Below are 20433 nucleotides of genomic sequence, written 5' to 3' on the forward strand. Positions count from 1 at the left end.
TTTATGCTATGTTGTCATCTTTTCTCATTCATCATTTAACTTATTTTATTGTAGCCATAAAGAAATATTCTATCATGGCTCGTTCTCATCGTTTGAAGCACCAAAGGGTGAAGGACTTAAGAGAAGTACTAGAAGCAAAACGAGCCAGAAGAGCTCTTTCAAATGTTGATTACAAGGGCGAAGTTCAAATGCCTACGAGGGAAGCTCCTCTGATTCTGGCAGCAACTAAAGAAGACCTATTAGAGGAGGCTCATCAACTCTTGCTTGAAATTAAGCAAGCTTAACTCGAGGCTATGACCTTCTTCTAAGATGTGGAGGCGCGTTTCATGCTCATACGCAATACCGCCAACCACCTTGTGGAAATTGGACATTTCACTTTGGAGGACGCCAAGCCTTATCAAACTTCTTAGACCTTTAAGTTTCAAAAGGCTGTAAATATTTTGTTAGGGCCAAAAGTTTATCATTATAAAAAGTCAAATTTTGAAAAAGTAATGAAAGTTAGTCTATTTTGAGCCAAATATTGTAAATGCCAAAAGAAGAAGAAAAAAAATCTCAAATAAAGAACCCTGTTCGAGTATCTACTTGCTCGAGGCAAAAAGAAAGGGATACAAAAGAATAAGAAAATAAAGGTTATTATAAATATTTGGCTATAAAATAGGGCACGTTTTGATCTTATCAATTCTCGAGAGCTCTTCCCTAATCCTCGTCTCGTACAATTGTGATCAAGCTATGGTGGAATATAACATTAGTTGCATTTCACGATGACGTGTTGTATGATCGCATTTTTATATGTCATATCATATTCATGCATTCATGCATACATGTATCATGCCGTGTTTTCTAACACCTGTTTTGTATAGTCAAGATAGAGCCGAGAAGAGAGAAAGCTCCGCAAGAGATCAACTGGTTGAGGACAAATAGTCGATTGGTTAGAGTTGAAGAACCTTCAATCCCTTCTGACCTTCCTGATTTTGTTTCTGTTAGTTCTTTGGGCTCCCATTTTGAATTGAGAACTCCTCGGTTCAAGCCAATCTATTATCTCCTACTATTGCTTCCGCTTTTGCTTCTACACATATTGATATTATGGGTGAAAGTAAAGTCCCCATATCAGAAATTGAAAAATTGGTTGAGAAGATGGTGGTTGCCTGTTTAGAAAAGCTTTTACGGTTTGACAAAAGTGAAGACCATGTGGTGATAGAGGACGATGAAGCTAAAGGTGAGTCAGAAAGGAAGAGCATGTAGATGACACATGGTAGGATGAGGAATTCTTTGCCAAGAAAGTGACCACCAAGAAGGCCGAGTCTGAGCTGGTCATCTCTGAGAAGTTTGATAAGCTGGACAAGAAGTTAGAGAAGCTCCGTTTCTTCATGAAGTCAAAAGGAATGGATCAATATGTCCATATGGACGGCGATGAGAATGAAGAGCTTGGGTTAAAGAATACTGTTCCCGTAACATATAAGATGCCCAAGGTACCAAAATATGATGGCACGGGTGATCCAACTTCCATGTAATGCAGTATAAGGTAGTGATGGAATTGGCAAGTCTACTATCAAAAGAGATTTTGAAGAGGTTCCCTATGTCTCTAACCAGGTAAGCTCAGACTTGATACTACAACCTGGAGAATTCTGAAGGAATACGCCTACAACCTCTAGTGAGTGTAAATTTGAGAGATCTAGAAGCTACAATGTAGAAAAGTGATGAATCTTTTACCAATTACATGGCTAAATGGAGAGCCAAGGTTACATAAATGAGAAACCAACTCAACACTAAGGAATAAATCAAAATCTTTATCAAGGGAACCCTACTAGCTTTCTGAGAGAAGTTGTATTATATGCCTTTGACTAAGTTCTCATAAGTCCGTGAGGCTAGTACTACCATAGAGGATAAGTTAAGAGAAGATAAGAAATATAGGAATCGCTCTGGGAGCTTCAACAAGTCCGGTTTCCAAGGGTCTAGTTCTTCTAGGAAGTCCCCAAGTTCAAGCAAGAATACCATAATAGCTACCCCAGATTTGAGGGCTACCAGTATGCAACCTAAAAGATTCTCTAATTTCAGCACCCCTCCGTCGAAGGTGTTTGAGAAGTCAAGTCAGTGGGTTTGTTGCAACCGCTAGCACTGAGGCCACCTCTTGAACCTTTGCCAAAGAACTTCAATCATAATGCTTATTGTAAGTTTCACCAATGCAACGATCACACTACCTACTGATGTTTGTGGTTGAGACTTGAAATCCAAAACCTTATTTATGAGGGCAAAGTGACAGATCCTAAGAAATCTAGGCCGAGTACAAGAACCAATCTATAGCCGAACATATGGTCATATGTAAAAATATACATGACCGGACATAATCTAAAAGTTACTTATTACATGGTGGACATTAAGGAGTTTAACTCCTACAAAACACTTTTTTAAAAGCTGAGGAGGTGACATATGCAGACACAATTAATCCCGACATTTGTTCCATTTCTGTCTTGACTGAACATATGGAATTTCCGACTGCTATTGCCTTCTAGTGCCAAAATCTGAAAAAACATTAGCATATTTTATGAAATGTTACTCAATGAGTAAAACCATCATAATAATTTTTTTATTTATATAATAAATACCAAGCATCTCAATCAAGACACTCAGTACACTCCCAATAATTCAGAACATCTCAGACTCCTCGGCCCATCAATGCCCGACATCATACATTACCAGATAATTGCAAGCATATACCATTCCATTCATAGTAATAAATTACATATATTACATCATTGTCACTAACAGAAATAAGAGTAATAGATGTATACCATCACACAGATGACATATTACAGAAGCTTAACTCGGAAGCATGATGCAGATGATTGTCAGATTATTTATGTTATGATTTGTCAAACCAAACTCGCCCAGGGTATCAAATAGCAGATTTCAGATATCAGATTTAGCTGGCCAGCTTTTAGATAAGATATGTTAAGCACGTAGCTCCGGATTCAGATTTTGAGCTTATAGCTCCAGATATCAGATTTATGAGCGCGCAGCTCCAGATAACATATTTATGAGCATACACTCCAGATAGCAGATTTATGAGCACGTAGCTCCAAATACAGATCAGATTCACGAGTTGGTAATGACAGTAGTCATAACTTCCTTTTATCTCATATGCAGAGTTTGACAGATATACAAACATAGATTAGGCTCATCGACCTCAGAATGATGTATACATTTTTGCTTAGCTTTCCATTTTCCAGGATAAGAGTCATGTTCTTATCATAGCAATATTAGATATGGCATGAGCATAAGAAATATTAAAAGCATTCATACATTATATATAACTAAACGTTAGATGCTTTTACTCACAGTATATAGTGTAGTAGTGTCAAGGCTTGAAAGAGCCTCTTCCTTCACCTTCTTCTAAGACCCTTTTACCTATATGGATAAGCAAGCACCTCAATATTCATTTAGGCATTTAATCAAACACTTAGTGTGCATGACTTAAATGCTTAACATTTTTATCTTTCTTTGTAATTTGGGGTCTCGGAAAATTTCCACATATTCTTTAACACTAAGTGAATAATCCTGTAGTCTCAACTCAATTATTTATTTACCAATTAACATCATCAAAATCCATCAAATATTACACCAAATAATGGATATTTCTTAAGTTCCTTAAACTTCCACAACCATATAAATATGGAAATCCCAATTTAATCATAACTCCTTCCAAACCAACACTTAATAGCATTATTAGAATGCTTAATTAACTAATTAAACTCATCAATTTAAAACAAAATGATCATCTCTCTAATCATCTCGTGTTGCCTGAACCTCCATCTTAGCCTCCGTTATGATTTTTTCTTCGAAATGATCATTTCTGCAATCATTTCGAATTGACAAAACCTTCATTTTAGCCTCAGATATGATTTTCTCTTTGAAATGATCATTTCTGTGATCATTAACCTTAGGTATGATTCTTCTGATTTCAATCAAATTAAAGCTTAATTCATATGTTATTCATTCAATAGCAACTAATTAACAACTTAAATCTGTTTATATCACTTATTAACATCAAAATCAATTTCTCTTCTTTGAAACCCTAACCACACTCCTCCAAATCAAACAAATAGCACAAACTAAGTAGAAATTGGTTTACTATGGGTCCCGAATATGTATGGCACAACCCAAGAGGGGGGTGAATTGAGTTTTCTAAAAATAAAAATTTAACTTTAAAAATCAACTCAGAATTCTGTAGCAGCGAAAAAGTAATGCACTTGTGAGAATAAATTATTGATTAGAACTTCCTCACAATGACCTAATACAGAAAATAGAAAGACTTTGCAAAGTACAGTTATTGATTAGAACTGCTTCACAATTTCTTATGCAATATCAAAACTACTTTATGACGGAAAACTATTATGTTTAGATCTTCCTCATAAAGTTTAGGTAAATATAAAAGACTATGTGAGAGACAGTTATTGAAATCTGAACTGCTTCATAAAGCTTCAATCAAGATTAGAAAACTGATTAGAAACCCAAGTAGTGAAATATACTGAAAATAGAAGAACAATTTAGAACTTGGTATATTCACTGAGCAAAAGTCCAGAGTTCTAATGTTCAGAAAATATAAAGCTTATTCCAGTTTAGAACATCAAAACCATTAACAACTTTAGCATTTCTAAAATATAGACAGAAGTGTAAATAAAATAGTATCAAGTAGAACTTTAGAAAATAAAAAGATCAACACTGTGATTTATAGTGGTTCGGCACTAACTCGCCTACATCCACTCCCCAAGACTCATCTTGAGATCCTCAACTATGTTATCTCTTTTCAAGGGTAAGAGATAAACCAACAGTACAAGGCAATAGATCAACTCCTAGATCTACCCTTTGTCCCACTAGATTTTCCAAAGGTTCTAGTTAATCTCAACCCTTTCTGTTTTTGGTAGATTATAGAAACTCAAATCAAGACATTAGAATCTCTCTGATGGAGAAGGTCACTTGATAACCTATTTCACAATAGCTTTTCACCTAAGCTATTGCACAAAAGTTTATTAAATAAAAACCTGTTTACTAAGAATTACAGAATCTAAATGGACAGATAGAAATGCAAATATAAACATAGGAAAAACAGTTTTTAAGTTTAGAAAATCGCTTGAGAAATCAGAACTGTTTTTCAAAAGAAGTTGTTATAAAATTTCTTTTCTCTTTTAAAGATAAAATATAAAGTATTAAGATAAAAAGAAATAAGGAGGTAGAGAATAAGTTTTGAGAGATAAAAGATATGATCAATGGACAAATACTCTTAAAACGAAAACTCTTTTCTCCACGTCTTTTAAAGAAAAGAACACCTTATATAGAGAGGGATGAGAATCCTGTATTTAGAAAGTGAAATCTCTTTTTCAAATCAGAATATCGACTTTCCATTTTTAGAAGATACATAAACCTTTGTTACCAAATCTTTTGAGTCACTATTCTTTCTTTTTAGTAAGTGAATAAAAGAAAATTTAACTTTCCTTTAAAAATAAGATTTTCGAAAACAAAAATCTTTTTCGAAATAAATATTTACCAAAAACGATTTGAGATAGAATCTCTTTCGTTTAGGTAAGAAGATAAAATTAAGATTTTGGATCTCTTTAAAATTTGTTTCTGAAAATGAAGAGCATAAAAATCTTATTCGATTTATTCTTATTACCAAAATCATTTAAGACAAAGTCTCTTTAATTTAGGTAGGTGAATAAATTTCGAACCTTTATGAAGATAATTTTCGAAAAATTAAAAGAAGATTTTTCGAAGATATTTATTATCAAAAATGATTGAGACAAGATCTCTTCCATTTTAGGTAAGATAATCGAGGAACGAAAAAAAAAACTTTTGGTTTTTAAAGAGTTATTTTTGAAAAATCCTTTTGATAAAGAGAGAAGAAATTTGTTTTGTGCTTATAAATGAATATTTTCTCTATCCTACAATGAATCCTAAAAATCTAACCACTAAGGTCTTCAATAGTCTTCATGATCCTTGAAATTGTAGGACTTGCCTTGTTTATTTATTACTTTCCATATATAATCTGCATAAAATATTATTAGCACAAATAATATAATTTAAATTTATTTATTTTGTTTTAATCATCAAAATCTTGAGATAAATATTTGACCCTTGAGCCAACATTCTTCCCATTTTTTATGATGACAAAACCAATAAATTTATCAAACATAAAACATGTACTCCCTTAAATTTATGCATGTCAATAAAATATAAGTTCTAAACATGACATATGTTTTATCATGAAGCGGGTTTAGAACATGTATAAAACTCTCCCTGAGTTAGTGCAGTAAAACATCTATGGGGACTTAGAACAGAAAGTAATTTTAAAAACTGATATTAGAACATACAAATAGAAAGGAAAAATTTGAAGTTCTAATAATTAGAGCATATAATCAGAGAATATAAGAATAGAATAAAAACTGATATTAGAAATAGAATAGAAATCTCAGGGATGGCAATGGTGAGGTACCCATATAAAATCTCAATCCTCTTTCCAAACCTATTTAGGAACAACTCATACAATCCTAGACCCTTTTAATACTATCCGCAAGTACCAGTTTTTTCTAAATATCATATTTTAAAATAATTCACAATTCAAATAAAAAAATACATAGCACAATAATAGTAAAATAATTGTTTTAATATAATAATTTTTAATATTATATGGGGTTGATTTTGTATAAGATCAATTTTTAGTATCTTTTAAAAATAATTGTTTTAATATATGAATTACAAATAGTGGGATTCCATCATCATATATAAATGAATAAACTATTTTATGTTTTGCATAAATAAAATATTACATTTAATGCACTATATAAATATTAAAAAAAAAACTTTTCTAAAGTTAGAGATATGTAAAAACCACCCAACTTATGTTTTTTATTTATCTACGTAGGATAAAAAATGATTGGAACACCCTAAATTCTAAATTTTGAAGCTTTAGTATTTATAAATAAATCAAAACTCAATTTTTATAATATAATAATCATGATTATAATAAATTAAAATTAAATATATTTATTTAATTATTTTTATTTTAATTATCACTATTAAATATGATTTATTTTAAAAGTATTCAATAGTCAACTTTTGCTAAATGAGAAAATAGACTTTTAATTCCACTTATCTAAATGAAAAATATTTTGGCTTAATTATTTTTAGTAACAAATAATTGAGTATTTGCAAAAGATTCACATTTTTTTTTTATTTTCGAAAAGTCAAAAATATTCTTTAAAGCAAAGCATCAATGTATTTTATAATGAGAATTTTTTCCTGTTATAAAAACGTTGCTTCTTCTTTTGAAAATTTGGTTTTTGTAAGAGTAAGAGCCCATTGATTAAAAGTTTCAATTTTTTATATTTTCATGATTGATTTGAAATAGTTGATCCAGTTTGAAAGGGAATGAAGGGATAAGTGTTTCTAGATTATGGTGTTATTTAGGCTTGTTATGTACTACATCAGTATTACTGCAACTCTTGTGGGTAAAGTCAAGTGTCTATTGTTTGCATTGAAGGTATATTAATTATTAAAGTATATAAGCAAAATCCAGAGATCCAATCAACAGTGAAAAGAAAATGTCTCTTTTTTGGCAAAATATATTGATTATGAATGTAGAGTTTAAATGCTAGGACTATATTCAGTTGGCCATTTCATCTGTTACTTGTTACTCTTGATTTATTGTGGTATATTATAGGGCTTAGTTTAATGGTTGGTGTTAATTCAATTTTAAGGTTCTGTTGGTTTTATAATCAGAAGAGGGAGGTAAAGGTTCTGTTATGCTCGACTCCAACCACCAGAGGAATTGTCCGCTTTGGATCAAGTCAGTTCCATCCCATACTGGATTGGCAAGACCCACACAGTTTTGTACTGTAGGTGAAATGAGAAACTTCCCAAAGGTAACCCATCCTAGGATTTCCGTTAAGCGAGCACGCTAAATCCTGGAGTTCTTTCAACTCTCCTAGCATTTCACCAAAAGGTGCCTCTGATGATTAGTTTCTCCCTTTTCGATATGTGATCCAATTCGTTCATGTGTCCTGCATTCCACTACCCATAGGTAACCTGCCATCCTAGAAGCTAGCCAGGAGCTTTGCTCTACACGCCCTTTTAGGATCATTTTGCCAGGTTGGGATGTCACAGGTTCCTTCAAACTTTTCATACTTTTCATTTTACTTTTACTTATTAACCCTTGATATTATCAGAAGATGGAATTAATTAAAAAAAAAAGAAAATTTGACTAAAAAATGAAAAAAAAAAAAATTCAAGCTTTAACTTTCCAAAATTATTTCTCAGTTCAATGGATGAGCTTTGCCCTTTTATTAACTAAGCTATTTTGTTTAATGATCTGTGTTTTAATTTTGTGATGCCATGCTGATTAAATCTAGCCATGGGTCAATTTTTTTGACTACATAAAGTATATAGTTACAAATTAAAGGAAGGATTTGACTTCTTTTGGTTTGTTACAAATTCATTGCTTATTTTGCAATTTAGTATATAACTGCTACTGACCTCAAGTATAGTATTTGTGACTTGGTCAATAAAAATATAAGTAATTGTGCTGCTAATCTCAATTAATGAATGAAAATTCACTATTTAGTTATTCGTGTAGGGATAGCAAAATCAACCCGACTCAATAGGTATGCACCCAACCCGAACCTAGTCAAACCCGAATTTTAGGGTTTTGATGGGGTATGGGTAATTGATAAAATTGCTAATCCTATATATATCAAAATCAATTAAAATGAAGGATCAAACTAATTTTATGAGATATATTGTTGGCCTGAATATTTTGAACTTATTCATTGGTGTCTTGTTAACATAGGACATAATCGATTGCATTAATTCTTTGTGATATAAGTTTCTAGCGCTCATATTAACCTTAATCATTTTTCAATTATTTAGGATAAAATAATACAGTAAGCTTTGGCTTTATAGAAGTAAAGTTGCTTTTAAGTTATTAGTTGAAGGTTGATTATACAATCATCCAATTGTTTGATGATTTTATTTTAATTATTTTTCACAAGTTAATATAATGGATAGAAATTGGATGTTACATAAAAATATATTTAGTTTGGAATATATTAAAGGAGTATGTAGTTTCTTAGATCTTGCAAAAGATCATGCTAATAGCAGTGGCAGGTTCGATTTGATCCTTTTGGCAAAATGAGTACAAGTTATAATATGTGGCCGGTAATCTTATTTCCTTATAATTTGCCTCCATGGAAATGTATGAAAGAGCCATTTTTATTTTTGTCAATTCTAATCCCAGGCAAAGATTCTGCAAGTAATGATATTTATGTTTATCTTCAACCATTAATAGATGAATTAAAAGAATTATGGCAAAACGGTGTCGAGACATTTGATTCATATAGCAATAAGAAGTTTCGATTATATGCTGCTTTGTTATGGACTGTAAATGATTTTCCTGCATAGGGAATGCTTTTATGGGTGGAGTGTAAAAACTTTAATGCTACCTAGATCGTTTTGTCCAGAAATTATTTAATAGAAAAACTTTTAACGGAAGCGTACCTTGATCCATAGCTATTGATTACCTCGTTGCAGCAATTCAATTCTCATCGTAATGGTAGATCTATGTTTCTTCACTCTGACCTTTTGTCCATAAGTTCTCTCTTATTGGTCAGAGAATTATCAACAGCAACGAGAGTTTTCTTTTCACGTTCTCTCAAACAACCTATCACCGCTATATGTTTGAGGTAGCCGTCACACTTTCTTAACCTACGCTGTTGATTTCCTTGATATTTTATAAGGCAGAGGAATGGTATTAAAATCCTAACTGGTCCTCATCCCATTAAGCCTAATAACCATCATCTTGGGCCAACTTAATTAGAACCAGCCCTTTAATTACATGGGCCACATAGATTATTAAAATAATCTAACAATCTCCCACTTGGCCCATGTGCTTTCTTGAATCTATTATATTAGCTTTAATTAGAATTGAAGTGATTGGATTATGGCGGTCACAAGTCATTAATCGACATGATTCCTTTCATATATCACAGACCATCTCAATTCATAAATCCTTAATTGAGAAATGATGCAACAAATGATACATTGTTACAATCAACATTATTGTTATCTCACTTAAACCATTCCTGTATACATCTATAATGTGGATAACAAATAAATAAGCAAAACACATTTTTAATTGAATTCCCAAGTGTCACAATAATATGAGCAAAATAACCATATGTATATATATATATATACAAGTTTGAATATCATGCTAACAAGGACTTATCTATAACACCCATCCTTTCAACATGGCCAGTAAAGATTTTGGGTGGTAATCCTTTAGTTAGCGGATCCGCTATCATCATATTAGTACCGGTATGCTTAATTGACACCTTGTGTTTTTGCACTTCTTCTTTCACAGATAAATATTTTAAATCCATGTGCTTTGCACCCTTAGAATACCTATCATTCTTAGAGAAGAAAACAGCTGCGGAATTATCACAGTAAATTCTCAACGGTCTAGCTATTCTGTTGACAATGCCTACACCTGAGACAAAGTTCCACAACCACAATGCATGAACAATGGCCTCAAAGCATGCCACAAATTGAGCCTCCATTGTGGAAGTAGCAATAACAGACTACTTTCCACTTTTCCATGAAACTGCTCATCCAGCTAGGAGAAACAAGTAGCCAAATGTAGATTTTCTCAAATCTACACAACCGGTATAGTCTGAATTCGAGTATCCCACCACTTTGAGATTGGTAGACTTTCTCTAAGTGAGTATATGATCCTTAGTGCCTTGTAAATATCTAAGTACTTTCTTTGCAGCTTTCCAATGGTCCATCCCAGGATTACTTTGATATCGCCCTAACATTCCGACGGCGAAACTAACATCCGATCGAGTACATGTTTGAACATACATTAAGCTCCCAACTATTGACGCGTAGGGAATAGACTCCATCTCTTTACGTTCCAAATCATTTATAGGATATTGTATTTCGCTGAACCTATCTCCTTTCTGAATTGGAACTGTTCCTACGGAGCACTTTTCTATCCTAAATCTCTCTAAAACCTTGTCAATGTAAGCTCTTTGAGACAATCCTAACAATCCTTGTGACCTATCACAGAATATTTCTATTCCTACCACATAGGATGCCTCACCCATATCTTTCATTTCAAAGTTCTAAGAGAGAAAACCCTTTACATCATGTAACAACCCAACATCATTCGCAGCAAGAAGCATGTCATCAACATATAGGACTAATATAATGAACTTGCTCCCACTGACCTTCATATAGATACACTGATCAACAGTGTTTTCTGTAAACCCATATGAAGTGATGGTATTATTGAACTTAAGATACCATTGACGAGAAGCTTGCTTCAGTCCATATATTGACTTCTTTAATTTACACACTAAACTTTCCTATCCTGTGGTTACAAATCCTTTTGGTTGGTCCATGTATACTTCTTCCTCTAAGTCCCCATTAAGAAAAATGGATTTACATCCATTTGATGAAGCTCTAGATCATAATGAGCTACCAAAGTCAAAATAATTCTTAAAGAGTCCTTTTTGGAAACTAGAGAAAAAGTCTCTTTATAGTCAATGCCATCCTTTTGAGTGTAACTTTTAGCAACAAGTCGGGCCTTATATCTTTCAATGTTGCCTTTAGAGTCCTATGTGGTCTTGAAAACCCATTTACAACCAACTTGTTTTGAACTCCTAGGCAACTCAACCAAGTCCCAAACTTGATTATCACTCATTGATTTCATTTCTTCTTTCATGGCATTAAACCACTTTTAAGAATTATCACATTCCATGACTTTCTAAAAAGAGATTGGATCCTTATCAATGCTCAATTCACATTCATGCTCAAGTGAGTATACCACATAATCACTAGAAATAGCTGGCCTTCTTTGCCTTTCTGACCTCCGTAATGCTATTTCTTGTGGAACCACTTGCTTATTTATGACTTGTTCATTATTTACTAGTTCATCATTTATATGGTCATTTTGTGGGTTTGGAATGTTATTTTGTTGTTCAACCATGTTGTTAAACCATGATACAATTAGAGGAACAACAACCGAAGAAGAGACATTAGGAAAATCCACATGAGTTGGACTTTCAATCTGAATCTCTTGCACATCCACTTTACGTGGTTCACCACTCCCACTAATTTGGCCATTTTCAATAAATCGAGCATTACCAAACTCTACAATTCTCGTACTATGGTTAGGAGAATAAAACCTGTACAGTTTTGACTTTCAGGACATCCTATGAAAAATCCAGTAACTGTTCTAGCATCAACCTTCTTTTCATGTGGATTACATATCCTGACTTCTGCTGGGCAACCCCAAACATGAAGATGTCTTAAACTAGGTTTCCTTCCCGTCCACAATTCATAAAGGGTCTTAGGAACTGCTTTGCTAGGAATCCTATTAAGCAAATATGCAGCGGTCTTTAATGCATGCATCCACAATGATAAAGGTATAGTATTGTTACTTAACATACTTCTAACCATTTTCATAAGTGTACAATTTCGCCTTTCAGCTACACCATTCTATTGAGGTGTACCCAGCATTATTTATTGCGCACATATGCCTCGACTTTTCAAGGAACTTTGCAAATGGACCTGGACATTGTCCATTTTCATTAAACTTACCATAATATTCACCACCTCTATCATATCTCTCAACTTTAACTCTTCTACTTCACTGCCTCTCTACCTCATTAATGAATATCTCAAGGATATCCACTGATTGAGACTTTTCATGCAGCAAATATACATAACCATACCGTGAGAAATCATCAATAACAGTGATAAAATACTTTTCATCGCCCCAAGAGGGAACATTGAGAGGACCATATATATCAGTGTGTATAAGACCTACTAATTCACTACTTCTTGTGGCTAGATTCTTTAATGTGTGTTTAGTTTGCTTACCTTTAATGTAATCTATACACACATCCCAGTCAGTAAAATCCAATTAAGGTAAAATTTCACCTTTCACTAACCTCAAAATCCTTTCTTTGGATATGTGACCTAACCTTTGATGCCACAAGAAAGCAGAACATTCATTATGTGCACTACGATTTATTGCCTATATTGTGCTCAACATTAAACAAGGATTCAACAAATTTAACATCAAGATCAAAACGATACAAACTATCAATTAAAGTACAAGAACCATAATAGTACTTATGTTTGTACAATGAAAAAACACCATTACCAATCTTAAAATTAAAACCAAATATTGTCCAACCTCCCTACAGAAACTAAATTTCTAGCACATTCAGGAACATAGAGACACTTTTCAAGATTCAAATAACAACTAGTGTCTAGGATCAATTAATAAGTCTCAATTCCTTTTATTCGTGCCTTCATTTTGTTTCCCATGTATAGAAACTTTTCAGTTTCGTTTATGGGTTGGATCGAAAGGAATCCCTATATAACATGAGACACATGAGTAGTGGCACCAGAATCTAACCACCAGGTATTATTTGGCACTTCAATAAGATTTGATTCAAAACATATTGAAACGTAAAATATACCTTTCTTTTCGAACCAGATCTTCCTTTTCGAACAATCCTTCTTGAAGTGGCCATTCTTCTTACAGAAGTAGCACTTCAACTCCTTACGGATTTGGCCCTCATTCACCTTCATTAGGGCTTTGTCCCTTTTCTTGCCTTTCTTCCCTGATTTGTTGCTACTGCTACTAGTTCCATTATGAAAAGTGAGATTCACGGAGTGTTCCTTCATTTTCTTTAGTCTCCCTTCCTCTTGTATCAGCATGGCCTTGATTTCTTGAATGTTCCATTTTTCCTTGAGGGTGTTGTAATTCACCCGGAACTGACCAAACTCAAGAGGAAGTGAGTTGATAATGAATTGAACTAAAAAGGACTCACTCACATCCATACCCATCGATTTCAATCTGGCTGCCAAATTCTGCATGCTAGTCACATGATCATGAATGGATTGTGACCAATCAAACTTCTTGGTAGTTAGTTCACTCATTAAGGACCCTGCTATGGATTTGTCAGCTATATCTGATTGGGAGCATTCCTTAATCTTCAACATGTACTCTCTAGTGTCGTCCGTTTTGGGCATTGATGGTTTAACATTTTCAGCCATTTTCATCCTCATTCAGTTCAAGCTCAGCCTGTTAGATTGCTCCAAAGCCTCATAATGAGACTTGTCAGCTTCTATATTGGTCTCTTTGATGGCTGCTGGCTTTTCAGAGACTAATGCCAGATCTAAGTCCAGAACTCTTAACTGATAATGGATTTGTTCAGACTAATCAGCATAGTTCAATCCATTGAACTTAATCAACCAAGTGCCCATAGCAAACATGTTAGAAGAAACTTCAGCATAATACATATACTCATACGTAACACTTTGAGAAAAAACTTAAATGGATTCAAACAAATAACAAACTTAATTATGCATTTAAATTCACCTTTGGGTAATACTTAAATACATAGCTTTAATCAATAATGATGCCAAGAATAAAATACTCTAATAGACCTTCATTGATGCACAGGAACTTGTGAATTGATATGCCATATAAAGAGTATAGGCATGCTCGTGCTTCACTATAGCATGCCCGTGCTTCTCTCTCGAACTCAAGGCACGCCCGTGCTAAATTACAGCACGGCCCGTGCTACTCTTTGGAGTTCAGGACACGCCCGTGCTAATCACAACACAAACCGTGCTGTTCTTTGAGGTCTGTAGCATGCCCGTGCTCATTACAGCTTGCCCCATGCTACTCTCTGGAATCCGTAGCACACCCATGCTCATTACAGTATGCCCGTGCTCCTTTCTAGAGTCCAGTTTTAGTAATAATACAGTAAGAAAATATCTATGTTACCTTTGGGTATACAAACATATTTATCAAATACAATGATAGGTCTCTTTGATGCCATTGATTATAAGTAATGGTCTACCTTTGGATAACCTCATAACATTATAATCAATGATCTCAATTGTTCAATTTTATCTTTTATGTCATTTAACAGTATCACATGATATGAACAATTGAAAAACTGCATAATCAAATGTCTAAATAAATCCAAACAAGGTCACTTTGGTGACTAACAAGTTTTCCATTCATTAAACATTGAATTATGCAGAACCTTATGAGATTGAATTAAGATCTTGTGAACCCCTACCCCAAATATCATGCATGTAATGCACATGACTAAGGGCAGAAATGCACGTGAATGTATGAGTCGCCACCTTGTTTAATTATTTTAGGGTAAACTAGGAAAAACCCTAAGTGACTCCGATTTTAATTAACCTAATTACTAGATTAATTAACCCAATGTTTAAGGCATGGTCTATGAACCCGAGGTGGATCCCGAGACTATGTCATGCTGATAAACTAACCAAAGAATGAATGCTTTGCAAGGTGATGATGTAATTGGACCAATTAAATGTTTAAGTGATTTCGACTTGCCGCTCGGGGTTAAATCCCAAACGTGCCTACGTACTTCCGTTTGAATGGAAGATCAAAGTCGACGTAGTTCGATAGGCCTTTTTAAAAGGGCTTTGAATGGGTATGCTTTATGCATGAGTGTGTGTATGCTTTGTGCATTTTGTTTAGGCATTTTGCCAAAAATTGATGTGATTTGATGTTTTAGGCATTTGTTGCCAAAAGTGTTGATTTTAAGGCTTTTAGCCAAAAAGATTGATTTAGGCAAGTTGCTTGCCAAAAATGTTGATTGGGCGATTGTCGCCAAAATGATTAATTTTAAGGCTTTTAGCCAAAATGAATTGATTTAGGCAATTTGTTTGCCAAAGAGTGATTATTTGAAGGCTTTGTAGTCGCAAATGAATTGATTCAGGCAATTTGTTTGCCAAAAAAAGTTAATTAGGCGATTGTCGCCAGAATTGATTGATTTAAGGCAATTTATTTGCCAAAAGCAATTGTTTGAAGGCTTTTAGCCAAGATTTCGATTTAAGCGATTTGTCGCTAGGAAAGATTAATCCTCTTATAGGCAATCTGTTTGCCAAAAGTGATTAATTGATTTGCAATGTAGGCAATTTATTGCCATGAAAACGTGATTAATTAAGGCCTTTAGCCACAATTATTGATTAATTGGACTTTTAGCCGAACTTGTTCGAAATAAAGGCAATTACACCGTAGTTATTAATTAACTAGGTTTTTTAGCCATTATTGTCGGATTTTAGGCTTTAATACCACGATTATTGACTAACCGGGCATCTTAGCCTGAACTTAATTAATTGAGGCAATTTATTTGCCAAATTGATGACATGAATGCATTTATGCAGTTGTAGAATTTTAGGAGTAGAAGAGAAACATGCATGAAGTGCTAAAATTAAATAGACAGGGTTTAGTTATTACCTGAGTCAGTCGTCGACCACTTCTTAGCTCCAGATTAAGCTCCTCATTAAGGGAATATTGATTAATTCAATTTTAGTGACCAATTAACAAAGCAAGAAAGCAATAAAGCTAAATAAAAAATGTAGAAAAGTAGTAAAGAATCACAAGGAGCGTAAGGGAGAAGGAGCGTCCGTCAACACAGACTGAGTGAGTAAAACTGAGGGCTTCGGGGCTGTATTTATAGGCAAAAATCGGACTGTTCGGCGGCCGGAGCCGCCGGGTCCGGCGGCCTGCTCCGCCGTGTCCAGCGGCCTAGGCCGCTGAGGCCGGCGGCTGGAGCCGGCGGCCGGGGCCGGCGGTTTTGCTAATGTTTTGTTCCGGAGGATTTTTCGGGAGTTCCGTACCTCCAAAAAATATTCCGAGACCAGTGCCGCGATCCTCGCGACATCCCGGACGTTTTAAGTACCATATTGGCATACTTCCGGTAAATTTCCAAAATGGCCTTCGGTCCGGCCAGACTATTTGCAGTCCGGGAAAATTGGCTCTTTGAGCCTCAAAATTTGAGTATTCACAGATCTCAAAACTTTAATGACATTATATAATAAGATGTCTTGATGTTTCTTTTATAAATTACAGCAGAATAAGTTAGAAAGCATAAAGAAAACAAACAATTTTCCAATTTCTATAACTTTGGCTTCATTTATACCAGATTAAAACAATTTCATAATACGAAATTAATTTCCATTAATCAAGCCAAATACAAAATCTATCAAATAAATCTAGAACAAACTAGGCTCTGATACCACATGTAAAAACTTTCATGCTACCTAGATCGTTTTGTCCAAAAATTATTTAATAGAAAAACTGTTAACGGAAGCGTACCTTGATCCATAGCTATTGATTACCTCGTTGCGGCAATTTGATTCTCACCGTAACAATAGATCTATGTTTCTTCACTCTGACCTTTTGTCCATAAGTTCTCTCTTAATGGTCAGAGAATTATCAACAGCAACGAGAGTTTTCTTTTCACGTTCTCTCATACAACCTATCACCGCTATATGTTTGAGGTAGTCGTCACACTCTCTTAACCTACACTGTTGATTTCCTTGATCTTTTATAAGGCAGAGGATGGGTATTAAAACCCTAACTGGTCCTCATCCCATTAAGCCCAATAACCATCATCTTTGGCCACCTTAATTAGAACCAACCTTTTAATTACATGAGCCACATAGATTATTAAAATAATCTAACATGGAGTACTAAGGGCAAACTAGTATGTCCGGTATGCAACAAATGGACTTGTTCAGTTACTTTGAAAAATATGCGAAAACAATGTTATATGGGTGATCGTAGATACTTGGATAAACAACATCCTTCGAGAAAAAGTAGAAAATTTGATGGTAAGGTAGAGCATCGGGAAAAACCTAAAGAATTATCAGGAGATGAGGTACTTATCCAGACATCTTATATTCCACAGGATGTGAAATTTGGAAAGACATATAATAAAAGAAAACATAATCGTAAAGAACAATAGTTGAATTTGACTAAAAGGAGTAATTTTTTTTTTAACTTCCTTATTGGAGAACATTGAAGTTATGCCATAATTTGGATGTGATGCGCATTGAAAAAAATATATGTGAGAATATTTTAGGAACATCGTTGAATATGGATGGAAAAACAAAAGACAACGTCAAGACTCATTTAGATTTGGAGGAAATGGGTATTAGAAAAGAATTACATTTGCAAAAGGATGGTTATGGATTTTTAATGACATTATCATGTTATACATTATCATTTTTGGAAAGAAAAAAGTTTTGTGAATGGTTGAAATCAGTTAAATTACCTTATGGTTATGCTTCAAACTTGTCTCGGTGTGTTAATGTTGATGATTGTATGTTATCTGGAATTAAAAGTCACGACTACCATGTATTCCTACAATGATTACTTCCAGTTGTAGTCCATGGTTATTTGAGAAAGGATATTTATTTTGTGTTGTCAGAATTGAGTTCTTTCTTTAGAGACTTGTGTTCGAAGACAATAGAGAGAGCTACATTACACAAGTTACAAAATGATATAGCTCTAATATTGTGTAAACTTGAAACCATATACCCACCATCTTTTTTTGTGGTTATGATACATTTATCAATTCACCTACCATGTGAAGTAGAACTCAATGGGCCAGTTCATTATTGATGGATGTATTTTGTTGAAAGGTAACTTTCTTACTTTTATGCATTGCTTTATTTAATTTTTCAATTATAAGAATTACACTATAGTTACTTATATTACTTTTTTTTTCTTTGAAATGAATGGGTTTAGGTTCTTATGTTCTTTGAAGTAATCTATATGCAACAAAGCTCATCCAAAAGGTTCTATTGCTGAGGCATATATTAGTAAAGAGTGTCTTAATTTTTGTTCCATGTACTTTTGTGGAGTTGAAACTAGATTTAATCAAGTGGAAAGGAATTTTGATAGTGTTCTAATATATATACCTAATGGGTTTTCAATTTTTGAACCAAAGACAAGAACATTGGGGCAACTGTATATGATATGTTAACGTTGTTCGATTTTAACAAAATATAGTGATGTACACTTAATAATTGCGAGGAGATAGAATCTTATTTAAAGTAAGTTTTTATTTGAAAATTTTATGCTCTATTCAATTTTTATTACAATTACAAAATTACATATAAATATTAATGTATTTTATTTGTTCAGATTACACAAGGAAGAAGTTGAAAGACAAAGCATTGTGGATGTGCAGCAAAGGCATGAAGATGAATTTCCTTCTTTGTTTAGGAAATATGTAAGTTCTTCTAATTGATGGTTGATATTCCATATATAATCAAATAACAAACCTATTAGATTTTTTTTTCAATATTCTTTTATAGGTAGTAGAAAAGACTTTAAGCGGTTCATTGAGATCAATAGATCATTTATATGTATTGGGTTTTGTTTTCGCCCCTCTCTTTCCCATTTTATAATTGAGTTTATGATGGAGAGTTGAGATCCCTTAAAACCCCGGAAAAGGACCTCGGAAAACTTCTTTTTATTTGTCTAGAATTATTGGGAAACGGTGTTAAAAAACCTTTTGGGAAACGCGGTGCTGATAAATCGGTCTTATAAAAATATTTGAGTCGCCACCCATTATTTCGGCAATGGGACCGTTTCCGATTTTAATTTACAAAAATGACTCCATTTAACCCAATTTTTATTTAAGGCCAATTATTTGAAAAACTGGTCAGGCGAACCGTATGCGGTTCTAGGTAAGGGAATTAGGTACGTCGGCCCGTTGGAAGCCGACGCCCGGAAAATCGGCCTCTTTTAACCTACAATTTCTAATTGATTTTATTTTAGAAAAGCCAAATTATTTAATTAAACCCAACCCGATTAAATCGAACCGAGCTCCTATGTGGAAAATTAATTAATCGCCCCAAATAGGTTCATTCATTGCATTCATAATAAATCATCACATCCATCATCCACCCATAGCAGAAATAATTAAAAGACCTGCTCTTACCTTATGGTTAAAGGCGGGCCACAAATCGGATTTAATAATATAATTTAAACAATACAAACAATAAATCTTAAAATCTCAAAATCATAGTAAATTAATTTGTTTGATTTGATTAGAACACAATTTGCCCATCATTGGTCATTTCTTGAATTAAAATTAAACATTTATTTAATGACATGAAATTAAAATAAAATAAGAAAGGTATTCTGGAACCTTAGAACAGTTGCGTCACGCAATTGTTCTCAGCTGTTCTATGAAGAACAGTTGCGTGACGGAACTCCTAGTTGCGTGACGGAACTCCTAGTAGCGTGACGCGACTGTTCGTGACCTTATCAAAATTTCCAGTTTCATTAATTATTTATTTAAGATATAACATTAAACAAAAATATAAAAATGAAATAAAAACTACTCCCACGAACAGTTTCGTCACGTAGGTGGTCTAAGCAAAGTCAAGGTCTTTTGGACATGAACAGTTGCGTCATGCGGGTAGTAGCTGCGTGACGCAGTTGCTCTGGTCCGTAACTACCTTTCAAACTACTCTTTTTACGTGTTCTTTTTATTAACAGATGTTTAGTATAGC

The 20433-nt window shown here is 33.8% G+C and overlaps 1 pseudogene; it reads left to right on the plus strand.

The window, feature by feature from the left end:
- Positions 1-1083: 1083 nt before the first annotated feature.
- On the plus strand, positions 1084-19160 carry LOC149498251 (uncharacterized; annotated as a pseudogene).
- Positions 19161-20433: the final 1273 nt, after the last annotated feature.

Source organism: Jatropha curcas, chromosome 2 (genome assembly GCF_041381405.1).
Source record: "Jatropha curcas cultivar XTBG-Jc1 chromosome 2, XTBG_Jcur_1.0, whole genome shotgun sequence".
Lineage (NCBI taxonomy): Eukaryota > Viridiplantae > Streptophyta > Magnoliopsida > Malpighiales > Euphorbiaceae > Jatropha > Jatropha curcas.